Consider the following 20063-nt stretch of genomic DNA (forward strand, 5'->3'; position numbering starts at 1 on the left):
GCAGAAAGAGCAAAATATCCCAATTTTTTGTATTTGTTTCCCATTTCACTAACCGCTTACAGCTTATTACGTTATTTAATTTAACCAATGGCTACACACGATTATTTAAAGTTTAATATTAGTTATTGACATAAAATACATTCACAAAGAGGGTTACGTTTCCAATCATAGAATGTCCTAAATATCCTTAATAGTGGAATTGCAAGTCTTTTGTCTCCCAGCCCTGGAGTTTCTGTCATCAGAACTTCTCCTTCCTTTTCCACAGGAGCAGTTCAAACATGAATGGCAAAATATCCTAGTTTGCAAATGTTTTCCACATAATTATGGCTCTGTCATATTTGCCACATAATACATAATCTGCTGCATAATCAGATGGTTTTAACTTATAAATTGTTTATACCTCAAACGTATCAAATGTTACTAAGAAATGTGACTTGTGCTGCTGTGAAGTGGAGGGCCCCATGAAAAGATTGACTGGTCACCTTTCTCACTGCTGCAGTTGTATGTTCCACTGGTACTAATAAGTAAAAATCTTTGCAGAGGCTGTTAGCATGTGTAAAAATGTCAAACTAATAAAGTATCAGAACATTTACAGCACCACTTATACCCGTGTAGGGTGTCAGAGCGCTTTACATCACACATATTACACAGAGACAATCAATCATACGTGCGTAAATCACTGTATAGGAAATGTTACATAAGAAAAAGGACTACAAGGTGTAGGAGTCACATGACAACCATACTGGTAAACAGCAAGCTTGATAGTGATTGGTCTGGAGAAACACAAACTCAGAATTTAAAACGTAAAACCATGGTTGGAGGTTCTCTTGAATAATCAGAATTGATTCCTACCCAATTGAACCCTTTTTTGTAACATTAGTTTAATCAAAGACTGGGGAAACCAACATAACAATTTAATTTATACCTTGCCGTTTGCATGCAGCTCTTACATGACAGTTAATAGCTCACTGTGCTATGTTAGGATTTTAACGTATTACCTGCAAGTAACAATAGGGCCTCTCTGGCAAAAGCAGGAACCCACTGACCCATTTACATTATGCAAAAACAACAATTAATGAACAGAATACAGAACAATGTCATGCATTCACCCCTGTACAGAGATCTGGGCCTACATCCATTTTTTTGCTCACAATGCCATTCCAGTATGAACCCAACCATATGCAAATCAGTTTTGACCCTGTGTCCAGCCCGAACTGCCAGGCCAGGTCCTCCCTGAACTGGAAACAAGCATCCTAGGACCAGTTTAATTTGTTTCAGTTACACTATTTACATTATGTGCACTTTGTGATCTGTATGGTACATGTTCTTAGCAGGAGGCACATTAACCCTCTTTCCATGAGTCAAAACATCCACTAGACTAAACACCTTCTGTCTCTACTAAGAACATGAATCACTGGAGTTATCATGACATTTTTATTGTTGCCGAAAATTGTTGGAGGCCAGGAAGGAGGCCGCAAGTGCATTTAAAACCATATTATACTTGCAAACACAATGCCCCACCTGAAGTCAGCGCCAGCCGTGGTCCGTGCAGGTAAGCGCGGTGGATGGTGGGGCCGGGTAAAGAGGGATTTTGAGGGACAATGCAGAGGGAAAATTAATTATTTCTTTTTCCCTCTGAATCATCCCTCGAAATCCCCCCTTCCTTGGCTCCTCTGCCCCACTACTGTTACCTGCACTGACCGCGGCTGGTCAGCGCCCGGTGTGGTCGCACTGCCCTAGATCCACCCTGGTCAAGGGTCCTGTGACTTCAGTGACAGAGTCAGTCTATGGTGTGCTGCTTCATAGGCTTGCGGGTATGGTTTAATTGTTGCAACTTGCAAGTGAGCATGCGTGGTGAAATACGCATACGCCTGATGCGTGATACTTGGCAGGACTGTGTTTTTCTTTTTTGGATCCATTTCACAGAGAAGCAAAAACAACGAAAGGAGGAAAGAGAAGGTAATGCCTGACTGTTTGTAATAACTGTCTCTCTCTGACTCACACAGGGGTCGGTTCCAAACGGCCAAATCGGCCCCAGCAATAGAACCGGCCCCCTGTCACAAAACCGGCCCCACCCCCCTCCAGCCTACCGGGGGATTGCCCGGTGCCCGGAATTACCAGTCCGGCCCTGCTCGTGGCGCACTACTGATTACTGGTTGAGGGATGATGTCCATTTTACTCCTGAAGGGCCCTGGGGGCTAAGACGCCCTCCTGGAACCTCCTGTAAGTCCTATTCATGAGGATTCCTGAGTGCTGGTCTTTACCACTTTGCAAATTAGATTACTAGTTAAATAAACATAGAAATTCCCTGCAATAAACAAAGGTTAGAGGGATGTTATAGTTAGCCTGACATTTCACTCGTACAAATCCAGAGAAATTCATCAGTTTTAGTTAGCTGAGCTAACTAGAACTCACGCCCCCGCAATGCATTGCTTATGACCTCACATTACATCACTCCTTACATAGTCAGTGACATCATTCAGGACATCACTCATGATATCCTCCACAGATTGTCTGACACACCCACCCACACACACTCCAATATCACCTTTCATACACACACTTCAACATTCACACTAACATTCTCAAACCCATTGACACACCCATACCAGTACTTACACAGCCACACACTGATTCATAGCTCTACACACACTTCCACTCATTTACCCATACAGCCACTCATACACCAACTCACTCACTAATATGCCCACTGATATATCCACTCACACACCCATATAGCCACTAACACAGTCTGTCACTCTAGAGCTACTCACACACCTACCTACTCACTCACCTATAGAGTCCATCACACAACCATTTACTCACCTATACAATTAGACACACTTATACAGTCACTGACACAAGCACACACTCACACATACGGGCACTCCTGCAATCACCCAGTCACACATAGACTCTCATATACTCCAACACTCACCTACACTGGCTTTAACATAAGCATTTACTCACTCAAATACCATTGACCCATCCATTCACTCACCAACACAGCCATACACAGACTCAGTCATCAATTCAGCTCCTCGCAGACATACTCACTAACCCATACAGCCACTGACTCATTCATGCAGGCAGTCACACACCCCATGACCCACCCACACAGACATTCATACACCCATACAGGTACTCGGACAACCAATGAATCGCCCATACAGACATTCATGTACCCACTCACCAACCCATACAGTCACTTAGACACCAACTGACAGACTGATGCAGATATTCAGACAACCTAGTCACTCGCCTATATATTCACTGAGACACCTAATCGCTCACTTGTACAATCCGTCATGCACCCACTGAATCGTCCATTCAGGCTCTTATACACTCACTGATTCCTCAATACACCTTGGTGTATATATATATTTAACACTCATAAACCTCTTTAAAACAGTCACTGGATGATGTCATCAGTGAAGTCATCTGAGATGTCATCAGGGATGTCACTGACCATATCATGAGTGATGTAAAATATGGGGTCATAAGCAGTGCATTGCTGGGGCGTGATGTTCTAGTTAGCTCAGCTAACTATAACTGCTGAACACAAAAGGTTTAGTGATGGATTTGTATAGGGAAATAGAGTAGCACATATATTATTGAGCAATAATGCAGCAAAATGTGCTGATCTTAAAAATCAGTGCAGTGGCTCTTCGATTGTTTTCAATATATGTAAATTTCTTCTTTTGTACCACAAATTTGAAATATGTTCATTTGTAACTAAAGAAATGGTAATGGTCATATTTAACAGGTTTAATGATTTCTTGAGATGATTAATCTAGGCGCATGTTCCTTAATAATGAAAGCGAAGTTTTAATCAGAATAAACTCCTATATATGGTGCCTGCCTGTGTGTATATTATGCCTTTTTTGAACGTAAAATTAAAACGTCTTTATAAATATTACTGAATAAATATGAGGACGATTATTTGGCTTAAAGGTTGTCTGATCTGAATTAATCAGTGACCCAGGAAAAGTGCTCACATACTGTAGATCATAGAATAATTATGGTAATATGCAATTATCACCTCATTTCTTCTGTAGTAACCTCAAGATGCAGTGTAGTGAAAGTGTTATAACAAGTGCTGATAGTTTAAAAAAAAAATACAGGTTTGAGATTTCCAGGACAATAAAATTAGCTTGAGGCGTAAGTGATAATCTGTCATTTTGAAGGCCGATTTGACCTTAGTACTCTTCCTGCAGACATTTGCATAATACTAAACTAATTATTGTTTTAGACAATTAACCATTTTGCATAAAACTGCAAGGAAGATATCTTTGCATTTCGTTTTATTTAGCACTGCAAACGAATTATAATCTATTCGTTGAATGATATTCTTATTCAGTTGTACCATGTTGACTGTATTACAGTATCTAAACAATACACCTCGCCTGCCTTCTGCTTTCTTACCAGACAGGAGAATATGGTCAACTAATGGTCAAAACATACATCCTTCCTATCATACAGACGGCATAAACCAAACAAGTATATCAGAAAAAGCTTATATTTCTTTAGAAAGGAGACGAATAGTCTAGCATTTTTCTGTTTCACGGGAACAGCGATGTGGAGTTTGCCTTGCACATAATATGGAACTTACTCAATGTCACCAAGCGTCTAATCATAGGTTTTCATTAAACTAACATGATAATGAGAAATGTAGTTTGAACGCACAAGCGTTCATAGGTTGCCACCCTGCTGTTAAGGGGCTACCATTGAAGTTGCCTTAAATGGAAAGCGTCTGTTCATTTTCTAAACCCCTAACACCAGAACAGATGGGTAGAACATGGAAGGTTTTACCTCTGAGGTGGTAACAGTGAGGCCATTCATTAGCACTGAATTTACCACTTCGTTAGCAACGTTGCTTCCTGTTGAGAAAAGCTAATACGAGATGTGAGCATAAATGTGTCAGCCTTTCATTATTAAATAGAAGAGATAATATTCGTGTTTTACTACAATATTTTATTAAATCTATCTTTGTACTTCAAGGGCCATTTTTCCACTCTCTGAAGTGAGGAAAGATAATACAGCTGGGTCTTTTCACAGAGGAATTTAGGAGTATGTGAAGTAGTGTTGCACTAGTACTACTTGACATACGCACAAATGCTTTTGTGAATCGGCCCAGTTGTATTTAGCTACAGTCTGGCAAATTTTCTAACTTAAGGTATTGTAAATCCTATTGCCAAAGCAGACCCTGAAGGAAACTTCTCTTCAAAACGAGCATTGACAAAAACAGTACGTTTCAACTTGTGGACCTATGGCCTTTGTCAATGCCTTGTCTTGTGAGGATGATGTACAGCATTGGCATTACGCTGTGCAGCACGACAAAAGAAAAAAATAAATCTGATAACGCAGCATCTGTCATTTGTAGGCACCTACATGTGTAATAGCGTGCATGCTTTCATTGCTCTTGCACTTACAAAATTATAAAGGTGCTATTTCGATTTTTGAGATAGATCACTATATAAAAATTGGTGCAAAAATGTTTGGTTAAAAAAAAAAAAAAAAAAAAAATATATATATATATATATATATATATATATATATATATATATATATATATATATATATATATATATATATATATATATATACATACATATACATACATACATATACATACATATACATACATATACATACATATACATACATATACATACATACATACATACATATCACAAATCCTGTATTAGAAGCCACGTCTTCAATCACGCGCAGGAGCCAAACAGGACACGGACCCAAGATTTTCGTGCTGCTTATTCCTTTATTTTAGCCAGATGTCAGAGACGCGTTTCGCGGCGCGAACGCCGCTTGTTCACTCGACAAATTCATTTAGACACGAAGGCTTTTTAAAGTGACAGTGCTTTCAAAAAATGTGAATCGCGTGATAACAGTTTGCCATGGACATGGAAAACATACTACAATCATCGTGTAATACTTGATTTATACCATTGGTTAAGGCTGTCAGTTGCTGTGCAAAATATACGTAAAATACGCTTTTTTTCTCCTTCCAGAGATTTACATGCCACTTTGAAATTATAAAATGCAATTCGTTTAGCTTTTTATGTTTGTTGTTGTTTTGAATTTCTGTAAAATACATTCGCCCTTTAACCTGTTACATTGACTATATTGTTAATCTATCCAATTACCATGACAACATTCATAAGTAAAGTGCTACTAAGTGATAGTGCTATTTACATTTTTTTATTTCATTTACTGTTCTCATATTGTACAATCCAAGTTATCTCTAGTTCCTATAACTTCAATCTCTACGTTCCTCATATCTGTTACCACATACATAATATAATTTTACTCATTATTCGCATTTATAAATAATGGAACTATATATATATATTACCTACTGGCGGTCACCAGTAGGTATATATAGTTAGGACCTAGTTACCATAGGAAATCCCCAACATTCTATTGGGAATAACTTTGGCGCCGATTGAGGAATCTGCGTGTAATGTTACTTAAAATTGCTTTGCTCCGCTCCACATCTTCCCTGAAAGTTTCGGGGGGATTCGTCAAGCAGGGGCTGAGAAAAAAGAGGGGTCCCAAAACGTGTTTTCCCCATGTTAATTTCCATAGGGACCTTTAGACACGGCTACAGCCCGAACGTCTGAATGGAATTACACCAAACTTGGCAAAATGGTAGGACCTGGTATGCAGATGTGCCCTTTGCTATGTTTGGTGAAAATCCCTCCAGTAGTTCTTGAGAAAATTGAATTTGAAATTTTTCAAATGGCATTTTCTATGGGACCTTTAGACACGGCTACAGCCTGAACGGCTGAACGGAATTACATCAAACTTGGCAAAATGGTAGGGACAGGTATGCAGTAGTGCCTTTTCTATATTTGGTGAAAATCCCTTCAGTAGTTGTTGAGAAAATTGGATTTGAGCAAATTATTTATCTATATGTGCTCACCGTACGCACACGGTACGCGTACCTTACGTGCGCGTACCCTTACGTGCGCGTACCCTTACGTGCGCGAGCAAGTTTCTGATTGGCTCACAGTCGACTGTCAACATTCCAAACTGTCCAAACCAGGAAGTGTTGGCCACCATCTTGTTTTTCAGGAGAACTGAGGCACAAGAGAGCCCAAAACAAGAGTGGAAAACACGAAAAGGGGGCAGGGTAGAGACCCCCCAACCCTCTAGCCCTTCTCAGGGGGTCCCAAAAGGACCCCCAAGGACAAAAAATAAAATTCGAAAAAATTGCGGGGTACGCGCACTGTACGCATACGGTGCGCGTACCCCACGATTTTAAAAATAAATACATTTTCTTTGCACTTGGTGGTCCTTCTGGGACCCCCTGAGAAGGGCTAGGGTGTCAGGGGGTCTTAACCCTGCCCCCTTTTCGCGTTTTCTACTCTTGTTTTGTGCTCTCTTGTGCCTCACTTCTCCTGAGAAACAAGATGGCTGCTCAGGTGGTCCCAGAAGGATAATCTATCTATACTACTATTATAAAGAGAGAACACAAACCTTTGAGCCAGGTAAACTCGGAAACCACAGCGCCAATCTACACACCCGATACATCGTAGAAATTGTCAGGCTGTGCAGATGGACATAGGCTATAAAAATAAAAATTAAAGGTAAATTTAAAAATATAACTTAAAAAAAAGTAGTCCCCTGAAAGTAGCGCCGGCCGCGACGTTGCGCTAGCCACGACTTAACCAGCATTTGAGCACAAATATTGAGACACACAAATGAAATATATATGTGATTATATATGGTGTACAGTTAATAGGATACTAACCACCTGTATTGCGTGCTACATTAGTGTGAGATGCCATATAAATTTGTATTCTCTGCAGCGTGGGCAAACAGAAATGCTTTTTCCCGATGCTGTGCAGCAGCAGAAAAAAAGCAATAAGAAACAATGCAATAACGTACATGCGCATATGTGAGTACAAGTCCATCTGGTCCGTGTCCGTGCATGGGCATGCACGGACAATGTTGGGGCGGGCGGGGGCCTGGGCAGGCGGTTGGCCCTGAAGCCTCATTGCCCCCTGACAACGTCGGGGTGGGCTGCTAGTAACATATATAAACGTTATCCGCTAATAGAGTTAGCATTTACAAAACCTTTGACATTTATTGAAAAAAAATATAAGTTTCACGCCTGATATAGTTAGGAATTAGCATTTAAAAAACCTTGCAAATTCACTGAAAAAACCATAGGTTTCAAGCCTTATATAGTTAGGATTTAGCATTTAAAAAACCTTGCAAATTCACTTAAAAATCATAGGTTTCAGGCCTTCTATAGTTAGGAATTAACATTTAAACAAGCACTGGCGTTGCCAATATGTTTCGCATTTGGAAAGTTGGAGCTATTGGTTTTGTAAATGAGATTTTATATTTATATATCGTTATTGGCATTGTCAATAACCATATATAAATATAAAATGTCATTTACAAAACCAATAGCTCCAACTTTCCAAATGCGAAACCTATTGGCAACGCCAGTGCTTTTTTTTAGTTAAGTCTTGTGAGAATATACTAAATACAATTTCATTTTTCCTTGACCCAAATATAAACATGTGCAAATTAACACCTTAACGGCTATGGAACGTCCAGCTCCAGTGCTGAACGTTCCATTGCGCAGGTGCAGTTGGAACGTCCAATGGCCGACGGCAGCACTCCCGAGGTAGTGGTGCCGTCGGCCGCTGGACGGGCGCAGCACTTAAGGTGTTAAATACATTAAAAAGGGATATATTCAAGAACAACTGTTAAAACTATCTTAACACCGGGATTCCTAATTGTTAAACAAAGGCACAAAAATAAAATTTTGTGACCATCTAGGGGTCGGCAGTGCAGACGCCGTGAATGGCGATTTACCGCAGAATTTACACTTCCAAACCCTTTTTCACAATCGATTTCTTTTTGTTAAAATTACATCGTTTGTTCCAAGAATCCGTGTGTTTTCATGAAACGCGTTTTTGCTGACTGATTTTAAGAGAATGGGTTCGCGTTGTTCGGAATTGACTCGTTTTTTTATCATAAATTCGTTCGTGATTGTCACTTCCTCGAGTTGAGCATTTTCGGCTGGTGGGAGGACTGGGAGTGGAGTGGCGGGGTGGGGGGTGGGGCGGTGGGGGGTAGAGGGGAGTGTAGGTTGTGAGCCAAGACCGTCACTGTCTAAAATACGACGAGTTCGCTTACGGGCGGGTGCGGTTCGTTCGCACACCATCTCACTGCAAGGGAAGGCGAACAAGTAAACCTGCATTTTATTTAATTATTGGTTATCGGACACAACATTGATCTAGTCCCTTCGCACAAGGTGGCTGGTATCTTACCTTTTATACGTTGGCAGATTATTTGTTTAGTAGCAAGCATCCCGAAACATGTAGTTTAAGTTAAATGGCCTCGCAATGCTGGCAAATGGCCGGAGGGAAGCCGGATGGGGACGGGAGAGCCTGGTGGGGGGGGCGGGAATGGGAGCGAGGGGAGGAGAAGTGTGGCAGGCGGATTAGGGAGATGCGCGTGCTTGTGTGGTCACGTGACCCGCTTTTGTGGTCACGTGACTCACATGCACTGTGAAGAAACCGCAGTGGTTTGACGAGTCGATGGAGCACTTGAATTCTCGCCTATTACATTCGCAAGCGAATGATAATAGGCGAAACCTAAAAACCTTGCAAATTCACTTAAAAAACCATAGGTTTCAGGCCTTATATAGTTAGGAATTAGCATTTAAAAAACCATTGAAATTGGTCCTATATAGGTAGTTGTACTAACTATATTTCGCGCACCCGCAATCCACTGCTGATGATGTCACATATTACATCATTCATGACATGGTCAGTGACATCACTGATGACATCTCTGATGACATCTCAAATGGCATCTCAAATGACATCACTGATGACATCACTGATGACATCACTGATCACATCACTGATCACATCACTGATGATATCATTCATGTGATCCTACGATGCGCCTCCTCACACTCTAATATAACCTTTGATACATCCAGTGTTAAATACAGACTACCATTCTTGAAACCATTAACACACCAATACCATTTACTACATACGCACTCACTGATTCCTAGGTCTACACACAAATTCACTCATTCACCCATAGAATCACTCATACATACAGTCACTCATCAATACAACACTATCATATGCACTCATACACCTATACAGAAACTCACCTACTGCCGCTCATCCATGGAGTTACTCGCACACCTAGTCAGTCTGCAAAGAATCAATCACACTTCCATTTCCTCAACTATACATATATACACACAACACCTTACTTATTCAAACATATACTAACACATACTTACTCTCTTATACAATCACTGATACAAGTACACAATGATCCATACAGCCACTCGCACATTCACTGGCTCTCATGTATAGTCATTTATATATGCCAACTCTCACATGCACTGTGTTTTACATATGTACTTACTTGGACATGTAGCACTGAGATATCCATTCACTCACCAACACACCCATGCACACAGTCAACCGCCCATATAGCTGTTTCCACATGCACTCTTAAACTCATACACCTAGTGAATCAACTGCTCACACATCTATGTACAGTGTCACACACCTCCCAGCCACCCACACACACACACACACACACACACACACACACACACACACTCAGTCTCCCATTCAAATACTTGGGCAACCAATCAATAACCCATATAGCCACTCATATAGCTACTGATCAACACATGCAGCAGCTTACACAACAACAGACATACTGATGCACACATTCAGACAGTTTAGTCACTAACCCATGCAACCCAAGTAAGACACATTTAATCACTCACTCATACAGTCAGTCACGCACCTACTAAATCCTTCATCCAGACACTTATACATCCACTCATTCTTCAATATGTAAAACCTATTTAAACTTTACAGAAACATAGTCACTGGATGATGTCATCAGTGATGTCAAATGAGATGTCATCAGTGATGTCATTTGAGATGTCATCAGTGAAGTCATCAGTGATGTCACTGACCATGTCATGAATGATGTAATATGTGACACCATCAGCAGTGGATTGCGGGTGCGCGAAATATAGTTAGTACAGCTAACTATATAGGAGCAATTTCAATGGTTTTTTAAATGCTAATTTCTAACTATATAAGGCCTGAAACCTATGTTTTTTTAAGTGAATAAATATATATATATATATATATATATAATGTGTGTGTGTGTATAATAAAGGAGAGGGGCAGGCACAAATTTGCTGCCTGTTTTTTCCCTATATATATATGTATATGTTATGGGGTTGACCACCTAGGGTGACTCTTATTCAGATTAAGGATGTTTGGCATCTATATGCAGCTCCCAATCGATTATCAATAAAGCGGCTTGGTCATGGTGGCAGTTGGGCAGAAAGATGCGTTCAACTCAGCCTTAGCATATTTGTATAGGTCATAACGCCAATGCCTAAGTCAGGGTAGGAGAAAACTGTTCTCTTCGTGGTGATTTGTTGCTTGGAAAGGGGAAGGTGCAGATTTATAAACTTGGCAGCGGCCTTGTCTGCCTTCAAACTTGCCATGAAGCTTTTGAGACAAATTATAGACTGACCCAGGTCCTATTTCCTAGTCCATTCTGATAGCTGGGGTACATAACTTTAAGACTCCCAGGTGTCAGGTACGTTCTGTGAAGGAAGTTGAATTGAACAAGTATAAGTCTGGCATTTATCAAATCATGCCATCCATTTTGTAAGGCCTGGTTACATTCCATGGCTGCAAGTGTACTGCCCAGATCATTATCCTTTTTGGCTCAGCGAAGAAGTCTATATTTTGAGTGTGGTGGCTCCGCTAGCTTGGTAAGCCAAAGTTATAAAGTGCCTGCCATTTCCCATTGTCCATACCACCTGAGTAAATGCATCCAGTGGCCAGACTAGTTGGGCACACTTGGCTGCAAAAATACCCTATCACCACTCACTCGGACACAATTTTCACAAATTTACAGACTGATTACACATATAAGTCTGAAGTCCGTGCCAGCACTGTAACAGAAGCCCCAGGCATGGTTGTGGACTGCCATCTTTTATTATTTATTTCTTCTTGGCACCCCCTCCACAAAACCCTTTCCAGGTGGGTTTTTTAACAACAAATTTTATTGGGTTATTCGTCGAGAGGACAGGCGATAGCCCTACAATGACCTGGAGGAAAAAAAGGATTAACCTCACGAAAATATCAGTGTTTCTACCATTTACCAACGCCTGCCGAACATGCAGGTGATAAAACGGAAACAAAATGCAGACCGTACTCTATCTCAAGACCAGAAAACATGGAATATTGGCATAAGGATTCTAAACAGATGGTGCAGGAAAGTCCGGTCAAGGTGCATTAGAGAATGAGGCACCACTCGGTGGTCTGCTGGCGGCGGGGGGGGGAGCTCGATTTCTCGATATGACGCCCATCGAGTCAAGATTTTCCGATGTTTTGCAGGGCATCCCTGAGCTAGAAATACAGCTATTTCGGCCCCTATACATCTATCTTGTTCGGTCTTCCATTTGCCTAGGGTTGGGATAGATGTTTTGTTCCATAATTGTGCAATGTCCCTCCTGGTGATAATGAGAGCCAGAAACAGTAAATGTTGTTTATACCTATCACCCCCCCCCCCCCCCCCACCCCCAATTTCATCAATGCTATGTAAGAGGAAGAGTCTCGGGTCAAGCAAGAGTACCCACAATAACACCTCATTTAGGCACGACCGAATTCTGTGCCAAAAGGGTCGCAACGTCGTGCAACTCCATACCGTGTGCCAGAATGTACCCTCCTCCCGGTCACACCCCAAACATGTAGGGGACTAGATAACGCCCCTCTGCCAGAGTCTGGTCCGAGTATAGTAAGCCCGGTGCATATATTTAAACTGTATCAGGCGGTATCGCGTGGAGACCACCGAACCCCGCGGGCTAGCGATGGCTTCAGCCCCCCAGTCGTCATCTGTCAAGTCTGGAATGTCAGCCTGCAACGCAAGTCGCGTCTTGTCAAGTGTCGTCGGTGTGTGGGTCGTCAGTGTCTGTTATATTTGCCTGATCTTGTGGAGGCCAAGGTAGCCCATCAGTAGACGACCTTCTAAGGGTTGGAACTCTGGAAGTGTCTCTAGCGTGTGAATCAGGGGAGTGAGTGCATGCAGAAGTTGGAGGAATTTGTAGAATGGTGTTTTATGTAGGCCTAATTCCGCCCGTAATTACTGTAAGGATTTCAGTGTAGTACCCCATATTACATCACTGAGGGTTGAGATCTCCACGAGGTCCCATCCCCGGACCCTTTCAAGGCGGCCACCGGGCGGAGATATGTACCCTGCCATAGTGAGGTTTTACGGGTGAAATTCTCATTCCAGCCCATCTGTCGGACTTTAGCCCGCCACAGCAGTATCGCAACTTTACCGGCAGGAGGCATAAAATCTAGGCGTGTGGCACTATATAGGAGGTGAAGGAGGGGAGCCCGTTCCATCACCGCATGCTTGATAGGGCATGCTTGATAGGGTCTGTGGGGGGAGTTATACCACCATTCATTCACCTCGAGTGTATGGGACGCCACATAGTATGAGTAGCTGTCCGCTGCTGCGATCTCTCCACAGTATGCGGATTGCGCACAAGTGCGGAGAGCGACGCTAACTGCACCACCGTTCCAAAGGAATTTGTTTTGTATGGCGTCAACTTGTGCGAACCAGGTGAGCGGAATAGGGTGAGGGAAGTTTTGGAAGCGATAAAAGATCCGGGGTAGTGACACCATCTTAAAGATGGCTGAGCGCCCATATATATGGACAAGAGAAAACCATATTGCCGTTTCGCCTTTGAGACTGGTTAGCAGTGGAGTTATATTATGTGCCCAGGAGACTTTGGGGCATGGGAGCACGAAAATGCGGGGGTATTTAAAACCCTCCATTTCCCGGGAGAGTTGCAAAGTCCAAGTATCGCGACCCTGGTGTCCGCATACCGGAAACAGCACAGAGTTGGCGGGGTTAATGTGTAAGCTTGTAGTTTCCCTAAACACCCTGAGGATTTCCAATATACGGGGCCCAGAGTACCAGGGGTCTGTTGTAAAAAAGAGGACATCGTCCGTGTATAACGCGATACGGTCTGATCTCGACGGAGACCAGTCAAAACCGCAGAGCACCGGGGTCGTTTCTAACCCACGCCGCATAAGGCTCAACCGCAAGGGTGAACAATAACTGGGACAGGGGGCAGCCTTGTCGAGTGCCTCTTTGGCTAGGGAAGGGGTGGGAGCGGTGCCCGGCGGTCCGCACTAACACCGTTAGGTCAGTGTAGAGCAGGCGCTCATATGCAATGAAGCGCTGCCCAAAATTGGTCGCTGCGAGCAATTGGAAGAGGTACACCAAACTCAGCGACTCAAAAGCTTTGTCAATATTGGCCAAGAGCATGAAGGGCCGGCCGACCAAGCGCTGGGGCCGCTGCCATAGCATTATGTACCCTCCGGATATTGTGGCGATTAGCTCTTTGGGGCATGAAACCCCACTGGTCGAGATGTATCAGATCTGTGACACACGCCCGTAGGCGATCGGCAAGGACTTTCCCCTGGAGTTTGGGTTCAAATTTAATGAGAGAGATGGGACGGTAAGAGGAGGGATCATCTGGAGGGCGGCCGGGCTTGAATAATAACACTATTACCCCATGTCGCGAATCCTGGGGCAATATGGTTAGGTCCTTGGCCTCCTGGATTGCCGCCAATAAATGGGGTCCTAAGAGGTGTATGTTCGGCTGTAGGAATTCCATAGGAGTCCATTAGGACCAGGGGCACGCCCGGGGTGTATCGCATTGAGACCTGTCAGTTTGTCTACTGTAATTGGGGCCTCCAATTGCTCGCGTATATGATCATAGAGCTTCTGCGGTGGAATGTCTGTGAGGATGTTGTGACGCCTCTCAAATCTCCATGGCCTCACCCATGAGATATTGCTACAGTTTTTGTTGGACCTTTATCAGGTTGTGCCGTATAATAGGGCTAGGGTCTAGGTTAAGCTGGCGCGACACTAATGCCTTCATTTGCTCCCACCTTGTGTGTTTTTCTTTGGTGCGATAGCTGATTTCAGTACCCTGATCAGTAGCCTTGAGGGCTTCCCATAGGGTACATTGGGATGGGGCGGAGGGGCCATTTTCGTCCAGGTACGTCGTGATCGCCGTGCGAAGCATATCTTGATAATCTGGGTACCGGAGATGCCAGGAAGACATGCGATGAGGATGAGCATGTGTGGAATTGTAGGGTGACCGGAGAGTGATCGGAGAGCCCGCGGGGCAGATGTGTTACTAGTGAGAATCTGTGAAGAAATAAGCGATGGACGAAGAAATAGTCCAAAAGAGACGTGACCCACGGACTGCGGACAAATATGTGTAGCTATGTTCTGCGGGATGGTTCTCTCGCCAGACGTCCGCCCAACCCAGGGTGGAAACTAATGTGTTCAACTTAGTGGGGCCTAATAATGGTGTGCTGTCGAACTGCGTTGCCGGTCCAATGGTCCCATGGTATTGTTCCAGTCACCCCCAGAAGGGTCAAACCCTCAGACATATCCCCAGACTCCTGAAATCCTATCAATGAAGGCTATCCCTATATGGGGAGGGGCATAGATGCTACCTATGGTAACCCGTTCCTCATACAGCGTCCCCATGACAAAGAGGAATCTACCCCCGGGATCTGTTTTGTGTACTACGTGCTGAAACTGGACGCTGCGATGTATTAAGATGGCCACCCCCTGAAACCCCTGGTGAACCCTGCATGATAAACATGATAAAGGCCAAAGCGGGTTAGACATGGGGCTTTGGTACCCAGGAGGTGGGTTTCCTGCAAAAGTAGAATATTAGCCCCATACCTCTTAGCCTGGTGTAAAACAGCACCTCGTTTCACTTCGTTGATGAGGCCCCTGACATTCCATGAGACCGCAGTAAGGTCCCCTAGAGGGGTTTTGTCACCTAGCACCATTATCTCTCGACTCGAAGACAATAGCAGCAAAGAGATTGAAACCTAAATGGTCCATCTGCATATAACGTAAAAACACTAAATTTACGTTCCCCTAGACCCCCTCACCCGGCACTGCCAGAAACTAGGAGTATCTGTTGCGGTGTGAGGCACATCAGGCCCCCCAACAGGGGAATCCCGTGCCCTCACACCAAAAGGTCCCTACCCACCCAAGAAACATGAGAACAAGAGGGGCACAATAAGTCTGTGGCTCGGTGGTCCCATGGCCTAGCATCCATGCCCACCCAGAGGTAGATTCATTCAGAGTCTTAATGAACAACAATCCATGTCAACTTGCAGTTGGCTGCCAGCGATGTTTAAAAAAAGTTCAGGGGGGGCGCTCCGGGCTCGCGGACAGCCTGTCCGATCCGGAACCCCGTTGTCTCTTGGATTTGCTCCATGGCCTACGACTTCCTGAGCTGCGTGAAGAGTTTGAATCCAATAATGGTGGTGAACCTGACCGGAGCTTTGGGCGCTCGTCTGTCCAAGCAAAGGCAGGCTCCGAAGTGTCGCAGAAGAACGACTTGGAGTTGTAGATCACTCGCATCCTGGCTAGATATAACAGCATGTATTGTAAGTTCAAGTAGTGCAGCCTGCACTTCGCAGCTGTGAAGGACTGGCGTTGCTGCTGGATCAGGTGCGTATAATTCGTAATCACCATGATGGACCGAGACTCGTGTCCTTATGTGTCCTGGCATAGCTCAAGATTGCATCTCAGTTGGCATAGTTCAGTATTTTGGTGATCACCGGTCTGGGATTTGCTCCAGGGGGAGGTTTTTGAGTCAAGGCCCTGTGGGCACATTCCACCAGGAAGGACGAGGGCAGAAGATGTCTTGGCGCAATGTCAGTGAGCCACCGAGTGATGAAGCCGGTCATGGATGCACCCTCACAGCTCTCAGGCAGGTCCACAAAGCGTAAGTTGTTGCATCTCGCTTGGCCCTCCGCATCCTCCACCCTGGAGGCCAGCTCCTGCAACACCACAGTGAGTTTGTTAATCTTTTTCTGGAGGGCGGAAACCGTATCTTCCACTGTCGAGACCCTTGTTTCCGCCTCTGTTATACGATCGACAGGCTTATGGAGGAAGGAGCGTACAGCTCTGATCTTGGTGTCCAGCATATCTCTTGCACTGTTTATCGCTGCTAGGAGGGCCGCGTTGTCAGGTGCCGAACTTATCCTCTCGTCGCCAGTGGAGCCCCCAGTGGGCGCAGTGTACTGGTCCAGGGTGCTCTATTTGGGGCCAGCCATTTTGGCTTATCTTTGCCCACCTTGGAGGTAGTCAAAATAGTTTTGGCCGCTCAAGTAATATGGACTGGTAAAGCAGGGCTGTACACGTCCCCCAGGAAGTGTTACCACAGTGTAGGAGAAAGTCCGTTAGATCTGGAAATGTCTTAACCCTGGCCACAGGACAGATGCTTCAGAAGAGGGGGGCGGGGAGTACCGGCCCAGCAAGGTAAGAGCTATCCACTGCACACACACATCTCTAGCAACAGATGCTGGCCCACGAAGAATCACGCCACCTCCTCTACAAAGGCTGCGATTGGCTCACCGGCAGTCCCGACTTATGGAAAGACCACAAGCCATGCAGGGTTGCTTGCCACGGCTTGAGAGCGTCTCTCGGAGAGCACCATGCTGTAGCAATTACCAGTCCAGCAGAGTCCCCGCCAGGCCACCACCCGCCGGGCGCACTGCACAGGGGATCCCGGGCAGGCCGAGGTTCGCTCAGGTGTCAACAAGGCTGTATACACAGTAGTCCAGGCTACACCACCCCACGGGAGACTCAGCAGGCCGTGCCAGGAGATCCGGGTGCGGGATCTGTGGGAGGCTCTAGTCCGGTCCCACCCGGATTCGCAATGCCACTAACAGGTGGGGGGGGGGAGAAAGCACTGCAGGCCGGTATGTGTGGGAGGGCCGCAGGCGGCAATGCAGAGGATGTCTGATGACTATGCAGGCTAGCACCGCCGCTGAGCGCTCACCTCCGGGGTTGCGGCCCACCCCCGGCTCCCCTTGGTATTTCACTCTCCGAGGGCCAATCCCAGCGGAGCTCAGCAAGGCCACACACGTGGCCAGTCCCAGGATTCCGGGCCCAGATGCCGGCAAAGCTGTGGTGGCCGCAGCGGCCTAGCGACAGGCGGGAACTCCAGGCCCCCAACCACTCAACCGCTTAGGGGGCCACAGGCACACCATCCAGAGAGCGTCAGTAGAAAATGGCAGAGCTTTGGGTGGGGGGGGGAGGCAATCCACATGCAGGGCAACGGGGGGTCTGGCTGCCTTCCTCCCCTCTGCAGCCTTCACTTCTGAGTTGGGGGGCCTGGAGAGAGACCCAGACGGTGCCCCCGCTGTGCGCCCACCAGTACAATGCCCTCCGCAGCTAGGCCGCCTCAGGCAGCAAGGAAATACGACGCCCTGCGCAGTCGGGGGCACCAGCGGTATCGATGCAGCACCTCTGAGCAGGATTTGTGCAAGATTTTGGCAGGATTATTACTTAGCCCTTCAATGTATGGCTGGTAGACACGTGCTACTACTGTATTCTAATTTTAAGTATACTCTGCCATGTGTATTCAACAGAACCCTTTCATTATTACATTGCATATATGCACCCAGGCAGGTCGCTCCTCACGCCGCGTACCTCCACCGGTCTGCGCCCGTGCTTCCACTTAGCTGCTGCCAAGTTTGTGGCACGCCTGGTAGGCCCCGATCTGCTCTGACCCTCTCTGCTTTGTATCTTGTGCCCGTTAAAATTGTTTAAATTCTCTCCTCGTCTACTGTATTGTGTGCCTTTCTGCCCTCTGTTACACTCGCTTGCCCCTCGTTTTTTGTGCCTTTCTGCCCTCTGTTCCACTCGTTTTTTGTGCTCTTCTGCCCTCTGTTCCACTTGTTTTTTGTGCTCTTCTGCCCTCTGTTCCACTCGTTTTTTGTGCCTTGTGTCCTTCTGCCCTCTGTTCCACTTGTTTTCCCTGTTTTGTTTTGTATCTTGTGCCCGTCAATATTGTCTTATTCCCCCTTTAATTACTGGTTTCTGCGCTCTGTCCCTCGCTGTTTTGCATCCTGTGCCCGTTGCTTAGTTCTCTCCTCAATTACTGTATTTTGTGCCCTGTGCCCCGGCCGGTGCCTGCATTCTCCCGCGCCCGCTCACCCCTTGCCCCCTCGCCAGTCCCGCTTCCTGCTGCTGCGGCCCGCCCCCCCGCTCCTATTCGCCCGTCCCCCCACCCTGCTGCTCCTCCCTCCCACCTCCCCATCTTATGGCGGCCACTACGCGACAGTGAGAGCGACCCTTGACCCTGCACCCAGGCAGGTCGCTCCCCACGCCGCGTAGCTCCACCGGTCTGCACCCGTGCTTCCACCTAGCTGCTGCCAAGTTGGAGGCCCGCCTGGTAGGCTCCGATCTGCTCTGTCCCTCTCTGCTTTGTATCTTGTGCCCGTTAATACTGTCTAATTCTCTCTTTATTACTGGTTTTGTGCTCTGTCCCTCACTGTTTTGTTTTGTATCTTGTGCCCGTCAATATTGTCTTATTCCCCCTCTAATTACCGGTTTCTGCGCTCTGTCCCTCGCTGTTTTGCATCCTGTGCCCGTTAAAATTGTTTAATTCTCTGCTCAATTACTGTTTTTTGTGCCTTGTGCCCCGGCCTGTGCCTGCCTTCTCCTGCGCCCACTCACCTCCTGCCCCCTCACCAGTCCCACTTCCCACTGCTGCATCCCCTGCGGCCCGGCCCCCCAGCTCCCATTCTCCCCCCCCCCCCCCCCCCCCCCCCCAAGCTGCTCCTCCTGCCCACCTCTCTGCTCAATTACTGTTTTTTGAGCCTTGTGCCCCGGCCTGTGCCTGCCTTCTCCTGCGCCCACTCACCCCCTGCCCCCTCACCAGTCCCACTTCCCACCGCTGCATCCCCTGCGGCCCCGCCCCCCAGCTGCCATTCTCCCGTTCCCCCCCCACCAAGCTGCTCCTCCTGCCCACCTCCCCTTCTTATGGCGGCCGCTACACGGCCGTGCTGCTGGCGCGCCGAAGGTGCGCCAAAGGCAATCCCGTCCGTGCCTGGACTGCGCCCAGCACCAGAACTCCTGGACCCCAAAGATACCACAACATCCGA

General features: G+C 46.0%; 1 protein-coding gene across 10 annotated transcripts in view; it reads left to right on the forward strand.

Annotated features, from left to right (window-relative positions):
* ZNF644 (zinc finger protein 644) overlaps nucleotides 1-20063 on the forward strand; it is a 714013-nt gene that overhangs the window by 327177 nt on the left and 366773 nt on the right. The gene's annotated exons all lie outside the window — the stretch shown is intronic.

This window comes from Lissotriton vulgaris, chromosome 1_1 (genome assembly GCF_964263255.1).
Source record: "Lissotriton vulgaris chromosome 1_1, aLisVul1.2, whole genome shotgun sequence".
NCBI classification, from domain to species: domain Eukaryota; kingdom Metazoa; phylum Chordata; class Amphibia; order Caudata; family Salamandridae; genus Lissotriton; species Lissotriton vulgaris.